Source organism: Pecten maximus, chromosome 16, assembly GCF_902652985.1.
Source record: "Pecten maximus chromosome 16, xPecMax1.1, whole genome shotgun sequence".
Classification (NCBI taxonomy): domain Eukaryota; kingdom Metazoa; phylum Mollusca; class Bivalvia; order Pectinida; family Pectinidae; genus Pecten; species Pecten maximus.
In genome coordinates, this window is record NC_047030.1 from 31,723,413 (window position 1) to 31,743,504 (window position 20,092).

The 20,092-nt window shown below is 36.9% G+C and overlaps 1 long non-coding RNA gene across 1 annotated transcript; it reads right to left on the reverse strand.

Moving 5' to 3' along the window:
• Positions 1-6,401: 6,401 nt before the first annotated feature.
• Positions 6,402-7,957, reverse strand: LOC117344952. The gene is made up of 2 exons (XR_004536301.1): positions 7,422-7,957; positions 6,402-7,033 (listed from the first exon to the last, which is right to left on the reverse strand). It is a non-coding gene; the product is annotated as an uncharacterized LOC117344952 (long non-coding RNA).
• Positions 7,958-20,092: the final 12,135 nt, after the last annotated feature.

Consider the following 20,092-nt stretch of genomic DNA (forward strand, 5'->3'; position numbering starts at 1 on the left):
TGATTCCTTATTCTGATACCTTGTACACTTAATATCAACATTGTCGGACTTGTTATTTGGAAAAATGGTAAATTGGTATGTTTCGCGGAAGATATTTTCCATATTTTCTTGGAGACTTTTCCAACATACACTCATACCTAAGCCTTCCTGTTCCTCTTTTTCATTGAGACACATCGCAGCGTTGAACACCAGAAGGTAGATGCTGTCACTTGTCATAAGGGAGTGATGGGTATTGTAGAAGACTTTTTCTCCTCCGAAGTCATACATTGTGACGAATGCCTTTGACTTGTATTGGTCATCGGCCTCCTGATGCAGCACTAAGTCAATCACCTCTTTCTGTTGTTGGGTAAGATTTGAATTTTGTACTTCGGACTTTGACTCGGACCTCTTTAAGTCAGTTTCCCAGATCAATGCAGCATCAGACTCAACGGTGTCTGAAAGTAAATATTGCGTTGCATTCGGTTATGATAACCTCCAATAAATGCACCTTCATGTCTATTTATTGAAAATCTGTAGAACAGTAATTTTTTCATTGAGAAATGATCTTTTTCTGCGTGATGAGGCAGTTGAAGAGTAACGTTCATAAACACAATGTATGTACTCATGTAATATACCTAAAAGGTACATTATTTGATACGTAATGTATCCGATTTCAATATGGTACATAATATTATGTATGAAATAACAATAAGAATACTAAGAATACCGACGTGGGAATTTACAAAAAAAAAAAAAAAGGATGAGATTGTCCATTTCTTAACTTAAATATAGAGCTGGAGATGATGAATATGGTTGTTACAGAAAATGTTAATATCTATTTTGATATTTGTTTTTGTTGCAGATTTTTAGAGCCTGCATCAGGCCATTATACAACTAGTTTAACGATGAAATGGCTTATTATTCAATTGGTTTGATATTTAACGTATATATTAATGTATCTACTGAGTAGATTAAATACAACTTACTTGACAAGACCTGATACAAACGGTGGGGAATCACATGGACTGAAGTTGGTACGTAACGCGAACACTAAAAATGTCGACCAACAGTGCAGAAAGCATAAAATGAGGTAATACACTGGAAATACTCCTTACATAAGATTTTTCTATTTGGGAGCATATGCCTTACTACAATTCTAGACAAATCCATACCGGATTTGTGCCAGAACAATCCGTAGTATTCTGTAAAATTCTGACATAAGTTTTACATACCCAGACCACGTGATTCCCTATCGTGATACATTTTATGAAGATTGTATACACGCCTTCAACCATTTATCTCATAAGGGTATTGACAGAGATCAGTAAGTATCATAGCGTCACCACAATTAGCAATATAACGATAGAAATATTGTAAACATGGACATTTACGCAAGGGGAAATTTAGGTACGCGAAGTCATTTTGATCACGAAATTTTCCCCGCACGTATTATTTGGATATAGATGTGCGTAATCTCGAACTACAAATGGGTGTATTGTTCGCAAAAATTACCCCCACGCATATAGTTTACATAATGAATTAACGAAATTAGAATTAAAAAATAACCAAGGTGTCCTATGAGGACTGCAGACAAACTAAAATCAGGAGCTTATATATTATTTGTCATCAGAATGACATTCAAGAGCATTTTGAATAACGTTTCCTGCTACATTGATACACTATCCATCTATTTGAGAAGTATCCATTTTCTTATATGTATTAGAATCTTACCCGTTTTTTCACTTTGAGTGCTCTTGGCGAATTTCTCAGTATTGCTACCTGTAAATGTTCAAATTTCTATATGTATCTTTGCTTTAGCTCATAAGTAGTTCACCATTTGTCTGATATCACGCGCTGTGGGAAGCCAAAGCATGCAATTGAAGCATTTCATTTTCGAAAGTGAAATATCATAACCAATAAATCGTTTTAGTAATTGATATCGAACTTAATGAATCTTACCTTTTCTTTCACATTCTGCACCTCTCTGGGATCCCTTAACATTGACAGCTGTAAATAACGGAAAAGGCTTTGTTAGATATTTCGTGTGTTTCTGTCACTTATCATGTCAGTTTAAAAATATTTGATATTGGAAAATGTTTGCTGATAAAAAAACTCGTACATAAGTTTTATGTAATGATTTCATATTTGATATATGTCTAAATTGTTCATTGAATATATGTTGTATAGAAATGTTTCATCTCTTTAGTCGTATTAAAGAGGCTTACCCGCAGGCGGACCGGTAAACGACACATCTCCGATCACTAAATGCACTTCAGTACACGTTTCTATGTGACAAAATTAGAGGCTTTCTGGCTTTATTTCTTGAAAACAATACAGAATATGTATTTAAAAGACGTTTTAAAACTCAACCTGAGAGGGAAATGTATGGAATATAACGGCAAATCTTCTTTGTAAATCGCCGCTGCCTTTGAAGTTATCACTGTGCGGCACTGTGCACGTGCTTGTTTCTTTGATGTGTCAATCAAATTAGACTTATTGCGGGTTGCGATTAAATAAATAATATTTAAAATGAGGTTTTAATATCACTTTTCAGCGTTTTATAAGGAAAATAAAATGAAAAACTCAACAATTCCAACAATCTGTCATGTGTAAAAAATCTTTTTCTATTAGCCAATTTTTCTGATCTCTCTGCGGGCAAGCCTCTTTAAGTATATTTTGTTGTGTCAATCGTCTGTTTACTATGGCATATTTTAACATTACCTTCACTATGAGCAGGTAATGATGTGAGTTCGGTTTCATCATCTGTAGCAAAATGCAAAAAGGATAACACAAAATGTAGTAGCGATGATAAAAATGGTGTTATCATGAAAGATAGCGAACTATTCGAACATAAATAAAGCATTTTCCAATAAGTAATTTATAAAAACTAAACAAAGAAAATAATTAATAATTAACACTAATGCGTCTGTTTTCACAAATTTAATGCGATATTTATTAAGAGTAACGTTCTTACTTCCTTTGGTCAAGTCTATTTCTGCTTCAATACCTCGGTTATCTTCTTCGATTTTACTGATAACCATGCGAAGTCTTTCAAGTACAATTTCCTTTGCGGAGGCGCCGGACATTCTCTCCAGTGTCCGGATATCCAGTAAAAGTCTTCGGAGATGAAGTTCCGCAACATTCGTTGAGTGATGACTCTGGTGATCAATATGTTCCCCGAAAAGCTGTTTCACTAGACAAGTTTTCCCCACCATTTCATGTCCTATGAACATAATTTTGATGTTTCGTGTTTCCTCTGCATGCTCGTCTAATCCACATATGTAGTTTGATATGGCTTCCTCGTCTAATTCCTGGACAAAGGATGGAATGTCTGTAAATAAACAATTGAAAACATATTTAGAGACATTAATACGTTTAGATCTGTCTGGAAGACCTTAAAATCAACCACGATAGAGGGTGTGATATTGTTTCTTAACAGATGAAATTATGTTCTGGTTGACTATTCCGTCTAATATAGATACGATTCATATATATTTACTATTCGCTATAACGTATTCGTACAACTGCCGTTGTTTTTTGTCTCGATTCCTGTCATATCATCTAATAACAGCAAACACTGGTGTTATTTATAACTTCATATTTCCAGGTAAAAAAACCCAAAGATTATCGATATAATCAGGATTCTTTTCCATATTTGCTTCATTTTGTTTCAATATCTAGTTCATCCCGGCTTTTTCTTAAAAGTAGTTAAATGTTTTGTTTTCGTATTTATTCAGAAATAGTTAAACCTTATAAAAACTGATCTGCATACAGGACGTTAACTGCTATATCTAAAATAATCTGGGACAAAGAAAGAATTTCAAAGATTGATAAGACAACTTACTATAACTATAAATCTGATTAAAATATCTCCTTATATATTGATACAAACATGATTTAACGTTGAATCCAAAGGTACCTTTCTTAATAACAGATTCGAACAAGCTTTTGTGTCCCCTGCTTTGATCTCGATTCTTTATCACCAAATCCAACGGTGTCATCTGATAATTGTCATTCTGATGTAAGATTTTTGGATTTTTTTGAGAAATTGTCTGCCAGACATCATTCCAAGGACGTCCCCAGACAGCCATATAATGAAGAACATTGGCCTTAGGAGAGTCTGTTGCAGTGAAAGAGTTAGCAGACATAATATTTGCTAGGTACATGGCATTCTTTTCCCGTCCGCGAATAATCGCACTCATTAGTTGGTTTTCTACGCTGGGCTCCATGTCAGACTCCTCTTCTCTGTAAAGCTTTTGTAGATTTTCCAAGTTTGCTACAAATTAATCAGTACGGATGTAATAAATACGTACATATAGCTGTAAGAAAAGGTAAACAATTAGAAAATTTCCACTTTGTGTCATAGATTTTAGTAGTGATATGCCTGCGCAAATTTAACAGTGTGGTGCTGTTACACATTCTCGTCTCGTGCCGTCTTGAATCAATATCAACGCTCTTGCAAAAATAAAACTTTAAAATTTACCAGGTGAGTTGTTACCATTCCAATATATATATATATATATATATAAAAATGCTTCACTTTATTTCTAGTTAATTTGATCATACTATCAAAATAAAATGTTAGCTTTATGCAAATTTAAGTCTTAATCGTTGTTTAAACTCGTTGGTTGTATAAGAAAAATTAACTTGACATCAGCGAGCCACACTACACTTAAGATTAAAATTCTGTCCTAAAGATTTTTTCTTTGTTGCTTCCACTAGTTCATATCTGAGAATAGACCAAAAAATCACAAATTAGTAGGAGTCCATTCTATATTACGAGGAATGAGCGTAATAAACTGCGGTCGGACCTTAGCCGTTGGTTGTTACCTGAAAATTCTTCGTTCTAATAGAATATTGTTTTATGTTGGATAAATTAGATAATGAAATGCAGGGATAGATAACTGCATCTCGTTAATTTTTTCCATAAATGTTTGATGAATTAAAATGTTCATACCAACTTATCAGAACATAGATATCACAGTTTACATAAAATTTTCACACTAAAGGTAAAACCTTCACCAGTTATTTGTTAACATATTTAAAAAAAAATAAAATAGAATGAGAAATTCAACTGCATACAAGAATTACTAGATATACACCTATGCGTAGTCCGGGTAAGGAAAATTGGTCTGAAACCGAGCGAAGAGCACACTTTCACCCACACGTTTGTTTAATTCCTTTCGCCTCAATATCGATACACATCATCATTGTGCTTCGCTGGACACTGTCCAATAAATGCACCATGTAATAATAAATGGATTTATGGAGGTAAAAGCTATTTATGTAGAATTGTAGTTGTTTCGTTATCTATATACGTGGCGGCGACCTTTGACACATTCGAAACAAGATTTCAACTATTTTGCTTACGAAAGGATTTATAAGAAGTTAAATAAAATATAGCAAGCTACCTTCGTCAAGTATTGTTTTAAATGAAGCATGGCCTTCGCTCTTCGTGGACAACTGCTGAAATAATTCTGTCGGGGTTCGACCATCTTTGTCCCTCTGTTCTAAATAATGTGGAACATACTCTACAACCTTGTTCCATATCTCTCTCCATGGACGTCCATATCTTGCCATTAGATGAAGAGCGTTCCAGTTATTTTTCATATTATTTTTGATAAAATTATATTTTTACTATTTCCAGAGATGTCGTTAGGATGCATATTGATAATTGTCTAAAACTGTCAGACTAGTATCTCAGTAAGTTGATGCAATTATAACCAGAGTCTGAAGTACTTTTATAGTTATATATTGACTATTTTGCACTTTCGTATTGTTTAGGGGGGGGGGGGGGGGATACAAAATATTATGTTAACTATGGCAACACTTCTATAGTTTGTTTGTTATTTTATCAATTGTATTTTATTCTGGTTTTCTAGTTGTGGAGTTCTTCAAAGTAACCTGGCGGACTAGATTGCCTGACACGGTCATGCATGTGTTTTGTTCAATGGTAGTCCTTCCTCTTAATGAAATTAGCAGGCCATGACTGACGGAATTATCAATGTACGGTCAAATAGCAAAGAGTATACGACAGTTTAGTTGAATACATACCCTCTTGTATCAGTTTATAAAGATTTGCCTGACCCCGCGAGCTTGTAGACGTCTGTCCAATCTTCTCTTTCGGACTTTTCGCGATCATCGAATCTAGTAGCTGTTCTGGTGTTTGTTCGTTCTTGTCGATGTCATGCAAGCAACCAGGCGCTCTATTCACAATGCCAAACCAAATATCTTTCCAGGGACGTCCATAGTATGCCAGAAGGTGCAACGCATTCCAACCATGTCTAGGATTGCTTGCCTGAAGGGAATCACGTGATACCCTTTTTATTAGGTATTCTGCTATGCGATGATGGCCATATATAATGCTCAGGGATCACCATGGCTTCAGATTTTACTATGGAGGAAACTGCGGGATCATTTTCCCAGCGCGCCGCAAGACCAATATTAATTAATTAAAGGGAGATAATTTGTTTACATGAGTTATGTCCCTTTTCATTTTTAGGGAGATGATTTGTTGTGCAGTAGTTATTAAAATCCTCTTAGAAATTGTTTTCAGAAATAATGATAAACTATTTTAATCATGGTAATATGAATTTATTTATTCAATATGTAAGAAAAATAAATACAGCAATCAGCATTTACCAATCTCTGACTCATCCATATTTGTACATCCTTAAATTAATACATTGCTCGTTCTTCATTTTCTTTACCAACTCAGACTTTCTCAAACACATGGTCTCTCTCTATCTCTCTTTCAGATTACTAATTAAATGTTACTGATACACTTCCAAAGCTCAAATTTCTTAAAATAATAAGCACTATGATATCACACTAAACACAATAGCAATATGTAATGTCACAGCACTAATATAATATGATTTCCAATGTCACAATTGTCAGTCATTTTCACACACAAATTGTCCATTTTCTTACAGCACAACTTCACACTTAATTGTCATCAGGATCAAACAATGTGGCGATAGTGATATTTCTTTTTCTGGTCTCTGTCCATAAGTCTGCTAAGTTTTGTAAGCAGACTGCTTACAAAACATGCCTACAAATCAAATGAAACATTCAAAGTTAATAAAAATAAATTAATAAAATGTTTAAACATGAAACTTTCACTCTAGATAAATACTTTCACCTAATCACTGAAAATATTGAAAAAGAATTAATTTTAATTTTTGGTTTTGTGATTAAACAAAGTCAGTATATATTAGTCACTAATGTGAAATTTGGAAATAATACATTTTTTTCAAATATCAACTAGACATCTTTTAAGTTTTTTTTATATTAAATATACGCCTATAAATCAGTCATACAAACTAGCCAATAACATTTAAAAAAAATGATTTAAAAAAATTATATTTTATTATGACATGTAAGAGATTTATATCATACAAAATACATTTTAGTAACCATTTGACACCTAAATAACTTACCTTCATCTTCGTCGTACTTTAGCCATGAATATTTTTCTTCATTCAGTCGGTAAAAATGACGATCCGTGTTTTGACTTTGTCGGTGAACAGACCGGGCTAAGCCTTCTATCGTTTCGGCGAATTCTCGAAAAATGATTCAATACACTGCTGCTTTAGTTGCCGCTTCATGATTACAGAATAAAATTATCATCAACGGTCTTTTTGTTCTACAGTCCATGTTACTTTCGTTTTGCAAACGCAACATCCATGTCACGTGTGTTACAAAGTAATCGGGGTCATATATGCGTTTGACTTTAATTGTCGAAGTCATTTAAGCCTTTATTCGACACAGATCAACCGCTGTCAAAACACAAACACGCGGACCGCGGTCTGATCAATTAATATTGGTATGATTGATATAATTACATCGGTTAATTCGTCGGGGTATTGGACGTCAGGGTCATTGAATGAAGTGTCAAAAGTCTCCCTGGCGTGTGAACAGGTAATTAACTGGCCTCAAGCTCTTACCTGTGCAGTCAGTAAAACACTACACAGTCGGCGGTATCTGGAGCTCACCACGGGTTAACAGAGTTTTGAATACGAAGATCGGCGGGGCAGATTTTTTTTACTATGGCGCTACATGATTTTACTATGGCGGGTAGACATTTTACTATGGCGCTGCTCCATAGTAAAACAGCCCGTGGTGATCACTGATGCTTTCCATCAATGGTGTCTGTCCAAATTGATATTGTCTGTCCAATGGATAGCCGGATTTTTTCAGTTTTTTAATTTTGACCAGGTCACCCTGGGCAGCAGCATGATGAGCGGCACCTGCAGAAATAAGAAATTTCGTAAACTGATAGGTATACAGAATAAACATTGTATACTGATATCTAGTTTTACTTGTTTTAAAGCAATTTAAAAGATACATAAGAATGAAGATGAAGAATTTTGTTGAAATAGACAGTCAAATCGTATACAATTTAAACAACAGTAAAAATATTCATCAATTTTAATAGAAAATGGATTACCATTGGGTATTCTAATGAAGGTGACATATTTCATATCGTGCAATAGAACGAAAGTCACAGTTAAACAATTGAAGGGTATATTGTTTGAATTTTATATACACCAATCGGCGTAATGTACATCTGTACGTCACGAAAATCAGTCAAAATGTTCCTAAACCCTAAATCAGCAAGAGTTTTAGAGGAGAGACCAGCTCAAACCAGCCCAAATTAACTCAAGCTAGATCTAAAACTCAACAAGCAATTGTATATCATGTTTTTGTAATACGTGCGCGTGACGGAACGGAATAAATGTCTTAGAATTAATACGTTTATCAAGAGATTTGATTAGGAATATAAATACTTTTAAGAAATTTGATGACAGAAATTGTATAATTTTGAGAAGACATGGTCGGAAAGTTGACCCATTCCTTTAATGGAGTTCAAGAACCCTGTTTTCTTGTCTAAAAAATGTGAAGAGTTTATCATATAAGGCTCTGTAGTAGAGGTTTTTCAAATGTTTTGGAGTGTAAGACATGTACGGTTCTGGAGTGTAGGACATGTAAGGTTTTGGAGTGTAGGATATGTAAGGTTCTGGGGTGTTGGACACACAAGTTTTCGGAATGTATCCTTAACCTAACCTAGGATATAAAGCTTTTGAATCTAGGGGATGCAATTATTTTTTTCTGGATAATTAGGTCACCCGCACCATAACAATATTTTTGATTGACTACCAGATTCACAGACGCTGACCTACTGCTGATCTTTTGGACTGTTTGTCCAGTTGTTAGGAGTCAACCATATAATATTGCGTAACACATTCTTACCATCAGCAAAGTCCATTTCGTCCATATCAAAAACTGATTTCACGTCATTCTGTGATGCTTTCACGGTAATATCTTGTAAACGTCATTCCTTATCTGGAAAGAGACACGATAGATATTTCCATCTTAATTAGAACTATATTGAGTCATTCGGTGTTGATGGGAGTTGCGCTGTGTTCTCCGTCCGTCAGTCTGTCAATTCGTTTATTTTCGTTTTTTGGATATCTCCCACACTGCATGTAACTGGAACTTGATACCAAGGAAATGGGTTCACCCAGGTTTGACGGTGTGTTATCAAAATTTCACCTCACAATGAAACCCCTTTATGGGTTTTGGAATATTAGTATCTCCCATTGCAATCTAATCATTGGTACCCCCGGTATATACTGGTTCGGAGGTGCTCAGACCTATATCTCGACTGGTTTGATATACTGGTTCGGAGGTGCATGTAATCACCAAAATTTTATTTTATTTACATACGTATGCACCGGCTGTGTGTTATATATTGCACCTGATCCTTTTATACCAAATCTAATACCAATACTTATTATATTTTTATACACCGGTTGGCCTTAACAGGTCAACCTCGTTTCCATAGTCTTCCTGTTGGTGCAAATCATCGCAAAGGGTTACTCCTATGAATAAACAAGACATTGATCAAACAGCTACGTGCATTCGGGATCATTGAATAGGTCAGTCAACACCGATCAACTATGTGTGTTATTGAACCAATTGAAAGACATTGTAAATGATCAAACAAACGATAATAAGTCATTTAACGAACGATTGTCACAGATCGAGGGACAATCAGAACAGGCACGTGTGCCGAATATACAATGTACGATTTAGTACTGCCCCCCCCCCCCCCCCCCCCCCGGCTCCTCAGTATCTGACAAGACAGATACAGTGTTCCGGGATGGAATGGGAATAACAATCAATTAACGACTCCCTTGTTAAAGTTAGACTTCCTAACAAACTGAAGGTTTTTGTTACAAAACAGGATATCAACAAAGAATGTGATGTCTGTTGTGTCGAAATGTGCAAATTACACAGAGACTACACTGAAACAACTGTCCATCATTGAACCATCGTCTAGCGAGGAGAGTCATTTGGCGAAGTTATTCGTCATCCTCAATGCACAGATCGGTTATTTGCAGATCAAGTTTGCAGCTTTGCTAGTTTAAAGCAAATTTGACATTCCCGTATATTAAGCGTTCAGATTTGTAAATTTTTCAAAATGATGCACGGCGACATATGGGAGCAGTTTCAACTCGCAGTAAATCAGGAATAGATAACAAAACAGATTTACACGTTATCAAGAATGTTTCTTCACTACTACATTATGGCGTGTCAAACTTTGCAATATTCAATAATTCCATATGTGTATTCAATATTTATGTTCAATAATTAAGTCCCTCAAACGAAATGGGGGACTTATTGATTTTACTCGGTTTCTTCTTCTTCTTGGCGAAAATTGGTATATAGGGAACAACCAACCAATTGAAAAAAATAGATTTTTGAAATATTGTATAGAAAGTTGAGCCAAAGATAAAATGTCTGGCAGCCACTGATTGGCCAGTATGTTATGAAGTAAGAAAATAGATATGTAGCCTGATAAGTAACTATCCATAAGAAATGTTTATATAAATTTCGTAAGTCCGATTGAATTTTTTTCCAAAAGTTCAGGTTATAATAATTAACAGGTAAATATTTCAGATTTTTCAGAATTTTTACTGCGAAATTCACCCATTTTCAAAATGGCTACCCTGGAGAAAATTTGAGCTGAATGACCCAACTTTATCTTATAATTATGTGTATATGAGACCCTAAACTTTTGTTATAAACCATAATTGTCATATTGAATTCAAGAATTTGAATGAAATACTCCAAAACGTTAACACTAAAGTCTATGGAAAAACAATTGGTTGGTTGGTCCCTATAGGGGTTTTGAGGGAAGGCGAACACCATGGTACCACTTTCGAAAACCTGTGTTGTCATAGAAACGAAATGGAGGCCTCTGATTGGTTAAAATCGAGGTATTGGGTACATCATGGACACCGGTCACTCCCTAAACCTCACTTCCCAATTTGAACAAAATGGCCGCCATTTTCTGGCCTCTGATTGGTCCAAATTTATATATTGTCCGATTTTCATGAAACTTGGTACGTAGGTGCATCATGGGACACCGGTCCCTCTCGTAACCACACTTTCACTTTTTTAACAAAATGACCGCCATTTCTTGGTCTCAGATTGGTTTAAATTTAGATATTGTCTGATTTTAATATTGAGGGATGCCGAACATAATGGTATGACTGCGGGGGTGTTTGGGGGACTTCTGTACTGGTTTCCCATTATAATTAGTACTTGTTAATATTTATATTCAATATTTTATATTTATGTTCAATAAATATTATTTAAATCATATTCAATATTTTATATCTCACAATTTGCATTATGGGATAACATTTGCTACGGTCGGGGTGAATTTATGTATCCCGAGCCAAGCCCGAGAACAGGTCCCGAGCCCGAGATATGGTTATTTCCGTTTTCTCCTCAAGGGCTTAATTGATTAAAGTCATTTTTCTACAACAATTTGAGTTGTTGGTTTTCAGCTAACCGTGCCAGTAACATTTCTATGAAGTATGTTGACATTATTCTATCCAGGGTTAACTGCACTCAATCCTTTGAGTCTGACCCTTTACTAGGAAGGGGAAGATAAAAGTCGACGACTTTCAGTCATCAAGGGCCGCTGATTTTGTGTGTAGCGTGTCAAGCTGTACTATTTACGTTTTTTTGTTAATTATTCCAGAGACATGCTTAGTTTTTTTGTGATATTTTTTATACATGCAACAAGTAAATATAGCTGGTTAAAAAAATTAAATTTCAACATAAATTGCAATTGATTTCATGTCAAATCGTGATTTTTGTTTTGCAACCAAGGCAGGGATCCACGTGCTAAGTACTGACAACTCGATCCCGTACACCGAGCTCGAGCTATAAGGATGTATGACCGACCGCGAGATCTGTGCATATGCTGATGTTAACTGAATCTTCTGCTTAGCAATACCTATCAAGTATATAAACCACGTTACCATATACTACTTGTAATGATATTGTCATCAAATGTATGATGGATTTGTGCTGCTGCTGCTGCTGCTGCTGTAGTTGGTTTCATTTTTTAAGCCTAAGCCCACTTACGTTTTTTTTCAAAATTGGAGCGTAGCCCGTACCCTGCATACCGTTTATCTTAGGAAAGGTTTTCTTTAACATGTCCTGAACATAACACATAGTATTCCGCAAAATTTTCTATCCATATATTTGTTTTTCTTTAAAACTTACTGTACTCTAACCGTTACTTATCAAGAATTACGTTTTGTTGGATCATCTAAAACTTTCAGCATCAATTTTAATTGAAACCCCTTTATAGCATACTAGTGTCTGTTGTTATTATTATCAATCAGTATCAGTGCGGGCTACACAAAATCACCCCCTGATAACTGAAAATCGTCGACTTACGGCCAATCGAATTATTGTAGAAACATGATTTGTGCTCGGGCTTAGCTCGGGATACACTAATTCACCCCCATGCTATTCCATAATGCAAATTATTAAACATATATTTACTAATGATCGAATATATCTTTACAAATTATTGAACAAAAATATAAAATATTGAATATAAATATAGAATTATTGAAGATTGCAACGTTTGACACGCCATAGTAGATATCACTGTTCATTTCATTGACTGTGGATTCAATGGAAGTTACTTATTCAATCTCGTATACCCGTGAAAAGGTTACGCTGACCCGTTTAACGGTATTGGTATTAATGTTGGTTTGCAGTACTCTCCTACCCATGACAAGAGTAACTAATAAAAGGGAAAGTAAATCTGTTGGAAGTTGACTTCTGAATTAAAATTTACCTAGACTGTAAAGAAGGTGACATCTTCGGATTGTTGATGTTGCAACAATGTACAACAATGTATACTTAACATGAATACACTAATGAGCTAGAGAATGGAGAACAATATGAAATCCCAATACGAAGTCGCGCGCAGTGAATAATTTGTAAAGCGACGGGATACACATGTTTTCACATATATGTTTGTTATCATACTTTCAATTGAGTTAGGCCTTACAGGAGATTTGTCATAACGGCAGTTTCGTTTTCTGACGGACGCTAAATAGTATATCAAACTTATTTCCACGTAAATATTTCCAAAAAATAAAGAAGTAAGCGTTATAGATACACATATTAATCTACGTTTAGAACCGCTTGGCACAGTAGGAGGTTAGCCCAAGTGAAGAATACTGACAAGGTGGAGAAAACTTTCACTGTTTTAGTTAAGGCCGAAAGGATTTAAAGTTGTAAACAAAAGCAGTTTCCAAATGAGATAGCATATTGCAACGAGGGGAGCAGCATTGGCAAAATTTGGAAAACGGTTCCACGTAGCTATGTGCAGTTTTAAATGCTCGTAATGTAAGTTAATACTATTCCTAATGTAAGTATGGATACATTGAATCTGTTCCGACTCAACACAAAACACTTTCAGTCATTATCAACTACCGGTATTGATATTTGTTCTTGTCATACTAACTCTCACGCCTGTGACGTCACACCTCGAAATCATCTATTAATGGTGACGACCACCCCATTTGTCGACGGGTTTTTAGACAAGCAAGGGAAAATATGCGGGTTATATATCTGGACAGACCAGACGGTTTAAATGCAGATTTTGATTACTTCTCATGTTAAAAAATTATTTCACGGATAACATAACAAATCATCAGGATATACTTTAAGGTTCATGTGTAGTACATTTCTCAGTGTGCACCCCTGTTATAAGGGAAAAGTAGTATGGGTTATAGAGCCATGGGTTTCACACTTTTCAAATTTCAGAAAAGTGTATGTACCAAAACGATTTTACTAGCATACTAAACTGAACAAATAGTGTCACTGTTATCTTATATTCATATGATTATTACAAGATATATTGCAACTTCACAACGTCATGAAGAAAAATTCAAACTCCATCATACGTTGAAAAGAGGAAAACAAGGGCCCAATGGGCCCAAATCGCTCACCTGCAATGCAGTGATCTTTTCATATATGGATCCTGCAGTTATTTGAAAGCATGCTACAGGACCAATATAATAATGTCTCTCTGCACTTTGGCTTTTCACTAAAAGTCATTCAAAGATTTAAGCATACTTGATCGACGTGACCTTGAATGCGAGTCAGGGTCATTCATTTGAACAAACTTGGTAGCCCTTTACCCCAGCATGCTACAGACCCAATATTAACTCCATGGGACTCTTGGTTATTGAGAAGAAGTCGTTTCAAGATTTTAGCCTTTTTGACTCCTGTGACCTTGAATGAAGGTCAAGGTCATTCATTTCAACAAACTTGGTAGCCCTTTACCGCAGCATGCTACAGACCTAATATCAACTCCCTGGGACTCTTGGTTATTGAGAAGAAGTCGTTTAAAGATTTTAGCCTTTTTGACTCCTGTGACCTTGAATGAAGATCAAGGTCATTCATTTGAACAAACTTGCGAGCCCTTCACCCCAGCATGCTACAGGCCAAATATTAGGTCTCTGGGACTGTTGGTAATTGAGAAGAAGTTGTTAAAATTTTTAGCCTTTTTGACCGCTGTGACCTTGAATGAAGGTCAAGGTCATTCAATTGAACAAACTTGGTAACCCTTTACCGCAGCATGCTACAGACCCAATATAAACTCCCTGGGACTCTTGGTTATTGAGAAGAAGTCGTTTTAAAATGTTAGCCTTTTTGACTCCAGTGACCTTGAATGAAGGTCAAGGTCATTCATTTGAACAAACTTGGTAGCCCTTTACCCCAGCATGCTACAGGCCAAATATTAGGTCTCTGGGACTGTTGGTTATTGAGAAGAAGTCGTTTAAATATTTTAGCCTTTTTGACTCCTGTGACCTTGAATGAAGGTCAAGGTCATTCATTTGAACAAATTTGGTAGCCCTTTACCGCAGCATGCTACAAACCCAATATAAACTCCCTGGGACTCTTGGTTATTGAGAAGAAGTCGTTTAAAGATTTTAGCCTGTTTGGCTCCTGTGACCTTGAATGAAGGTCAAGGTCATTCATTTCAACAAACTTGGTAGCCCTTTACCGCAGCATGCTACAGACCTAATATCAACTCCCTGGGACTCTTGGTTATTGAGAAGAAGTCGTTTAAAGATTTTAGCCTTTTTGACTCCTGTGACCTTGAATGAAGATCAAGGTCATTCATTTGAACAAACTTGCGAGCCCTTCACCCCAGCATGCTACAGGCCAAATATTAGGTCTCTGGGACTGTTGGTAATTGAGAAGAAGTTGTTAAAATTTTTAGCCTTTTTGACCGCTGTGACCTTGAATGAAGGTCAAGGTCATTCAATTGAACAAACTTGGTAACCCTTTACCGCAGCATGCTACAGACCCAATATAAACTCCCTGGGACTCTTGGTTATTGAGAAGAAGTCGTTTTAAAATGTTAGCCTTTTTGACTCCAGTGACCTTGAATGAAAGTCAAGGTCATTCATTTGAACAAACTTGGTAGCCCTTTACCCCAGCATGCTACAGGCCAAATATTAGGTCTCTGGGACTGTTGGTTATTGAGAAGAAGTCGTTTAAATATTTTAGCCTTTTTGACTCCTGTGACCTTGAATGAAGGTCAAGGTCATTCATTTGAACAAATTTGGTAGCCCTTTACCGCAGCATGCTACAAACCCAATATAAACTCCCTGGGACTCTTGGTTATTGAGAAGAAGTCGTTTAAAGATTTTAGCCTGTTTGGTCCCTGTGACATTGAATGAAGGTCAAGGTCATTCATTTGAACAAACTAGGTAGCCCTTCACCCCAGCATGCTACAGACCCAATATCAACTCCCTGGGCCTCTTGGTTATTAAGAAGAAGTCATTTAAAGATTTTAGCCTTTTTGACCGCTGTGACCTTGAATGAAGGTCAAGGTCATTCAATTGAACAAACTTGGTAACCCTTTACCGCAGCATGCTACAGACCCAATATAAACTCCCTGGGACTCTTGGTTATTGAGAAGAAGTCGTTTTAAAATGTTAGCCTTTTTGATTCCAGTGACCTTGAATGAAGGTCAAGGTCATTCATTTGAACAAACTTGGTAGCCCTTTACACCAGCATGCTACAGGCCAAATATTAGGTCTCTGGGACTCTTGGTTATTGAGAAGAAGTTGTTTAAAGATTTTAGCCTTTTTGACTCCTGTGACCTTGAATAAAGATCAAGGTCATTCATTTCAACAAACTTGGTAGCCCTTTACCCCAGCATGCTACAGACCCAATATCAACTCCCTGGGCCTCTTGGTTATTGAGAAGAAATCATTTAAAGATTTTAGCCTTTTTGACTCCTGTGACCTTGAATGAAGGTCAAGGTCATTCATTTGAACGAGCTTGGGAGCCCTTCACCCTAGCATGCTGCGGGCCAAATATTAGGTCTCTGGATCTGTTGGTTATTGAGAAGAAGTTGTTTAAAGATTTTAGCCTTTTTGACTCCTGTGACCTTGAATAAAGGTCAAGGTCATTCATTTAAACAAACTTGGTAGCCCTTCACCCCAGCATGCTACAGGCCAAATATCAACTCCCTGGGCCTCTTGGTTATTGAGAAGAAGTCGTTCAAAGATTTTAGCCTTTTTGACTCCAGTGACCTTGAATGAAGGTCAAGGTCATTCATTTAAACAAACTTGGTAGCCCTTTACCCCAGCATGCTACAGGCCAAATATTAGGTCTCTGGGACTGTTGGTTATTGAGAAGAAGTCGTTTAAATATTTTAGCCTTTTTGACTCCTGTGACCTTGAATGAAGGTCAAGGTCATTCATTTGAACAAATTTGGTAGCCCTTTACCGCAGCATGCTACAAACCCAATATAAACTCCCTGGGACTCTTTGTTATTGAGAAGAAGTCGTTTAAAGATTTTAGCCTGTTTGGTCCCTGTGACATTGAATGAAGGTCAAGGTCATTCATTTGAACAAACTAGGTAGCCCTTCACCCCAGCATGCTACAGACCTAATATCAACTCCCTGGGCCTCTTGGTTATTAAGAAGAAGTCATTTAAAGATTTTAGCCTTTTTGACCGCTGTGACCTTGAATGAAGGTCAAGGTCATTCAATTGAACAAACTTGGTAACCCTTTACCGCAGCATGCTACAGACCCAATATCAACTCCCTGGGCCTCTTGGTTATTGAGAAGAAGTCGTTTTAAAATGTTAGCCTTTTTGACTCCAGTGACCTTGAATGAAGGTCAAGGTCATTCATTTGAACAAACTTGGTAGCCCTTTACCCCAGCATGCTACAGGCCAAATATTAGGTCTCTGGGACTCTTGGTTATTGAGAAGAAGTTGTTTAAAGATTTTAGCCTTTTTGACTCCTGTGACCTTGAATAAAGATCAAGGTCATTCATTTCAACAAACTTGGTAGCCCTTTACCCCAGCATGCTACAGACCCAATATCAACTCCCTGGGCCTCTTGGTTATTGAGAAGAAGTCATTTAAAGATTTTAGCCTTTTTGACTCCTGTGACCTTGAATGAAGGTCAAGGTCATTCATTTGAACAAACTTGGGAGCCCTTCACCCTAGCATGCTGCGGGCCAAATATTAGGTCTCTGGATCTGTTGGTTATTGAGAAGAAGTCGTTTAAAGATTTTAGCCTTTTAGACTCCTGTGACCTTGAATGAAGGTCAAGGTCATTCATTTAAACAAACTTGGTAGCCCTTCACCCCAGCATGCTACAGGCCAAATATCAACTCCCTGGGCCTCTTGGTTATTGAGAAGAAGTCGTTCAAAGATTTTAGCCTTTTTGACTCCTGTGACCTTGAATGAAGGTCAAGGTCATTCATTTGAACAAACTTGGGAGCCCTTCACCCTAGCATGCTGCAGGCCAAATATTAGGTCTCTGGATCTGTTGGTTATTGAGAAGAAGTCGTTTAAAGATTTTAGCCTTTTTGACTCCTGTGACCTTGAATGAAGGTCAAGGTCATTCATTTAAACAAACTTGGTAGCCCTTCACCCCAGCATGCTACAGGCCAAATATCAACTCCCTGGGCCTCTTGGTTATTGAGAAGAAGTCGTTCAAAGATTTTAGCCTTTTTGACTCCTGTGACCTTGAATGAAGGTCAAGGTCATTCATTTGAACAAACTTGGGAGCCCTTCACCCTAGCATGCTGCAGGCCAAATATTAGGTCTCTGGATCTGTTGGTTATTGAGAAGAGGTCGTTTAAAGATTTAAGCCTTTTTGACTCCTGTGACCTTGAATGAAGGTCAAGGTCATTCATTTGAACAAACTTGGTAGCCCTTTACCCCAGCATGCTACAGGCCAAATATTAGGTCTCTGGGACTGTTGGTTATTGAGAAGAAGTCGTTTAAATATTTTAGCCTTTTTGACTCCTGTGACCTTGAATGAAGGTCAAGGTCATTCATTTGAACAAATTTGGTAGCCCTTTACCGCAGCATGCTACAAACCCAATATAAACTCCCTGGGACTCTTGGTTATTGAGAAGAAGTCGTTTAAAGATTTTAGCCTGTTTGGTCCCTGTGACATTGAATGAAGGTCAAGGTCATTCATTTGAACAAACTAGGTAGCCCTTCACCCCAGCATGCTACAGACCCAATATCAACTCCCTGGGCCTCTTGGTTATTAAGAAGAAGTCATTTAAAGATTTTAGCCTTTTTGACCGCTGTGACCTTGAATGAAGGTCAAGGTCATTCAATTGAACAAACTTGGTAACCCTTTACCGCAGCATGCTACAGACCGAATATAAACTCCCTGGGACTCTTGGTTATTGAGAAGAAGTCGTTTTAAAATGTTAGCCTTTTTGATTCCAGTGACCTTGAATGAAGGTCAAGGTCATTCATTTGAACAAACTTGGTAGCCCTTTACACCAGCATGCTACAGGCCAAATATTAGGTCTCTGGGACTCTTGGTTATTGAGAAGAAGTTGTTTAAAGATTTTAGCCTTTTTGACTCCTGTGACCTTGAATAAAGATCAAGGTCATTCATTTCAACAAACTTGGTAGCCCTTTACCCCAGCATGCTACAGACCCAATATCAACTCCCTGGGCCTCTTGGTTATTGAGAAGAAATCATTTAAAGATTTTAGCCTTTTTGACTCCTGTGACCTTGAATGAAGGTCAAGGTCATTCATTTGAACAAGCTTGGGAGCCCTTCACCCTAGCATGCTGCGGGCCAAATATTAGGTCTCTGGATCTGTTGGTTATTGAGAAGAAGTTGTTTAAAGATTTTAGCCTTTTTGACTCCTGTGACCTTGAATAAAGGTCAAGGTCATTCATTTAAACAAACTTGGTAGCCCTTCACCCAAGCATGCTACAGGCCAAATATCAACTCCCTGGGCCTCTTGGTTATTGAGAAGAAGTCGTTCAAAGATTTTAGCCTTTTTGACTCCAGTGACCTTGAATGAAGGTCAAGGTCATTCATTTGAACAAACTTGGTAGCCCTTTACCCCAGCATGCTACAGGCCAAATATTAGGTCTCTGGGACTGTTGGTTATTGAGAAGAAGTCGTTTAAATATTTTAGCCTTTTTGACTCCTGTGACCTTGAATGAAGGTCAAGGTCATTCATTTGAACAAATTTGGTAGCCCTTTACCGCAGCATGCTACAAACCCAATATAAACTCCCTGGGACTCTTTGTTATTGAGAAGAAGTCGTTTAAAGATTTTAGCCTGTTTGGTCCCTGTGACATTGAATGAAGGTCAAGGTCATTCATTTGAACAAACTAGGTAGCCCTTCACCCCAGCATGCTACAGACCCAATATCAACTCCCTGGGCCTCTTGGTTATTAAGAAGAAGTCATTTAAAGATTTTA